This window comes from Gossypium arboreum, chromosome 12 (genome assembly GCF_025698485.1).
Source record: "Gossypium arboreum isolate Shixiya-1 chromosome 12, ASM2569848v2, whole genome shotgun sequence".
Taxonomy (NCBI): domain Eukaryota; kingdom Viridiplantae; phylum Streptophyta; class Magnoliopsida; order Malvales; family Malvaceae; genus Gossypium; species Gossypium arboreum.
The window spans coordinates 50,253,107-50,257,095 of NC_069081.1; the positions used below are offsets into that span (position 1 = coordinate 50,253,107).

Sequence of the window (3,989 nt, forward strand, 5' to 3'; positions counted from 1 at the left end):
ACATTATGATGTAGCTAGGTCGCATGGGTGATACTATGTGTACACATGTAGACAAGAGAGCTACGGGATATATGTAGCTAGGTCGCATGCGTGGTTCCAGGTGAAAGACACCATCTAGACAAGAGAGCTACGAGATAAACTGGCTAAGTCACATGGGTGGTAGTAAGTGTTCACCATGTGTACAAGAGAGCCAAACTATATGATGGGTGGAGCTATGTGCTGAAACCACCAAGTATCGAGGATTGATCCGAAGTGTTCAACGGGAGACTCTCTATGTATTGCTTTGTGAGTTTTGTGATGAATAAGTGCAGGAACTTGGTTATGTGAATGATGTGTACATTAAGTGACCGGGATGTGGTAAGGTTATAAACAAGTAAATTATACGTGAGGATAATTTTATGGTGACCATGTAATCATGGGTCTATAGTTGTGATGTATGAAATGTGGTGAAAATGGTTTGTGATATGTATGTTAAAATGAGGTTAATACAAAGAAAGTGTGAAAGAGTGAATTAGCAATAAAACTGTTTTGGACAGTAGCAGTGACGTGATTTTTAAAAATAACCAAAAATAGTATAAATTAAATCAGATACTGAATGAGATATAACATTAAATCTTAATAAGTCTGTTTTCATATAAAAGAAACGGAGCAAGCAAACCGTTCTATATTTTGAGATATTTATGTTTTTGTGAGACTGGTTCAGAATGATTATGTGATCCCCTGTTCTGACTTTGGAAAATCACAAAAATTTGGAAAAAAATAATTAGAGGCTCAAACTTATATTTTTAAAATCCCTAATGAGTATATTTTCAAGATAAATCAACAAGAACATTATCCGAGTTCATCTTGTGAGATAATTTTTAGTGAAGAGAGGTCGAATGTTAGAAAGTGAAATAGGGAAATTTTAATGAATAAAATGTACTAATTGGCTAAACCAAAATTATGAAAATTTTATGGTGGAAAGATATGTGAGTCTAGTTTTAGGAAATTTCTGAATCTTAATTTGGAGCTCAGAGCTCAAATTATAAATAAGTAAGTGACTATGACTCGTGTGGACAGTTTGGTGTGAGCATTTATTAGTAAATTGTGAAATCGTACTTACAAGAATGCTATATACATTAAGGATGTGGAATGGAGAGGAGGAGGAGGAAAATAAATATATGTGGAATACATGGAAACTATGGTATATAAAATATTGATATAATGAAATAAATGATATGTGTTTATAAGAAAAGCAGAAGAGAATGATATGTATCATGACATGTATATATATATATGACTAGTTTCAATGTAATGCTTGTTGGGTATGGAGTTGAATTGAAATGTTTCAGGAAAACATGTTATTTTGCATATCTGAATTGTGGTATTTTATAAAGATATGATCTAGTTTTAAATATAAATGCTTGATGATTAAACAAAACAATATCCGGCATGTGTTGCGGATACCTGACAACTTGTGTGAGTAGCTCATGTAGCTACGTTCTGACTGATAGCTTATGTGAGCAGACCCATGAGTAGCTCAAGAATGAGCTTTTATGTGTTATGTAATATGAGTTAGCTTTAGCTACGTGATAAACCATAATATATACATATTTTTACCCTGAACTTGGCATATTTTTGGATAATTTATCATAACATTTAGTGAATTTGATGCTCCTAATCCTTTAATTTCATATTTCATAACTAGATGAGCATAGGAAAGTGAAAAGTGCAAGAAAAAGGCCAAAAACGGAGAAAATAGGTTTATTTCAATACTACAGATGGCCTAGATAAGTCGACATGGGTAATCCACACGCCCGTGTGTCATGGCCGTGTCGACTTAAAACCATGTCAGAATTACACACGGCCTGAGCACCATCACACGGGCATGCCACACGGCCGTGTCTATATCGAGACCTATTTTAATTCTATTCAGAAAAGGAAAAGTTTGAGCATGCCAAAGTCTATTTAAACACATGAGAAGAGGAGGGGGGACACAGAGTAGAAGGCAGAAAATACTCAGAGACAGCCATTGGAATCAGCTCTGAAACAGGATTGACTTCAACACTGAAGATCTCAATTCAAGCTCTACCGAAGTTTTTGGGTTTCTTTATGTTTTGTTGTTTTCCAAATTTTGAGATGTTTTCTTCCATCCTTATGAACTAAATTCCCTAAGTACCTAGGGAAGATGAAACCTAAGACGAATCTTATTATCTTTTGAATTATATGATAAATACTTATTCTTAGTCTTAATTATGAGTTTTAATCTTTACTTTTATATTTCAGGATATTAATTCAGGTTTTGATGTGCTTACTTAGTGGAGCAAAAGTTCCTGTTTAAGAGTAGATCTTCCATAATTAAGCAGAGTTGATTGCAATACTAGAGATAGAACGTCATAAATCTGTCGGATTAGAGTCAAATCTAATAAGGGAATCCATAGATCGAGTTAATGCGACAATTAGAAAGATATTTCAATGAATCAACCTAGAGTCAGTTGTTTCTAGTCTCGAGAGAGATATTAACATAAACTAGGGATTTCTACGGATTAAGTCAAGTGAATAAATCGTCTAGTTCAGAAGTAATAAGTGAAGTCTAGGTGGATTCTTCCTTGGGTATTGTCTTCTCCATTGGTTTTCCAAAAGTATTTTCCAACTTTTATTTTTGTCATGTTCTTAGTTAATTAAATGGTTTATTTTAGTTTAAAAACACCCCTTAATTCTTAGGCTAGATAATAAAAAGATAGTAATTACTAGTACTTTTAGTCCTTGTGGATACGATATTTTTGGTCTCACCATAACTATACTGCTGTTCGATAGGTGCGCTTGCCTTGTTGAAACTTTTAGTTAGTTTAGTGACCATCAAGTTTTTGTCATCGTTGCCGGGGTCTAAGATATTTGGAACGCTTGAATTTTATTAGTTTAGCCATTTTTTTATATTTTTTTCAAATTACTTTTTGTTTTAATTTAATTTTTACTTCTCTTCTAATCTCCCTATTATTTCCTTCTGCCAGGAATCTTTAGTTTATATGACTAGAAGGAACCCGTCAGGACCTTTATTATTTGACAGTGAGATAGAAAGCACAGCTTGCAGAAAACAAAGAGAAATAAGGTAAAGCCTTTAGTATATAGAAGAAGAGTAAGAGGACGAGACCGATATTACCGAAAAGATGGCGGATAATCAGAATAATCTGTTACCTCCTATAGTTGTTGTAAATCCAGTAAATCAGAATCCTACCCCTCGTACTATGTATAATTATGCTAAACCTACTTTAACAGGAACTGAATTTAGTATAGTTAGACCTGTTGTTGTTGCAAATAATTTTGAACTAAAACCTAACACGATTCAAATGATACAACAATTTGTTTAGTTTGATGGTTTGCAGGACAAGGATCCAAACACTTATTTAGCAAATTTTCTAGAATTCTACGACACCTTTAAGATCAATGGCATTTCTGATTATGTCATTCGCCTTCAGTTATTTCCCTTTTCATTACAGAATAAGGCTAAATAGTGGTTGAACTCGTTACCATGAGGGTCAATCACTACTTGGGAACAAATGACCGAAAATTTTTTACTTAAATATTTTCTGCTTGCTAAAACGGAAAAGTTGAGGAATGATATCTCTTCTTTTGTGCAGATGGATTTAGAAACACTTTATGATGCATGGGACAGATACAAGGATTTATTGAGAAGGTGCCCTCACCATGGGTTACCTCTTTGGCTACAGGTTCAAACTTTCCACAACGGTTTGAATCCCTCAACTAAACAAATGATCGACGCAGTTTCTGGTCGAACCATCAATAATAAGACACCTAAAGAGACTTATGAGTTCATAGAAGAGATGTCACTGAACAATTATCAGTGGCAAGTCATGAGGACAAAGCTGACAAAAGCAGCTAGTGTTTTTAACGTTGACTCGATTACTATGCTTTCAAATCAGGTAGAACTTTTGAATAGAAAGATTGATGGTTTATTTGGTTCTACGTAAGGACATCCAGTAATGCAGTGC

General features: G+C 34.1%; 1 non-coding gene across 1 annotated transcript; it reads right to left on the reverse strand.

The window, feature by feature from the left end:
• Window positions 1-3,584: 3,584 nt before the first annotated feature.
• LOC128285908 (small nucleolar RNA R71) lies at window positions 3,585-3,691 on the reverse strand. Its single transcript, XR_008276455.1, has one exon. It is a non-coding gene; the product is annotated as a small nucleolar RNA R71 (small nucleolar RNA).
• Window positions 3,692-3,989: the final 298 nt, after the last annotated feature.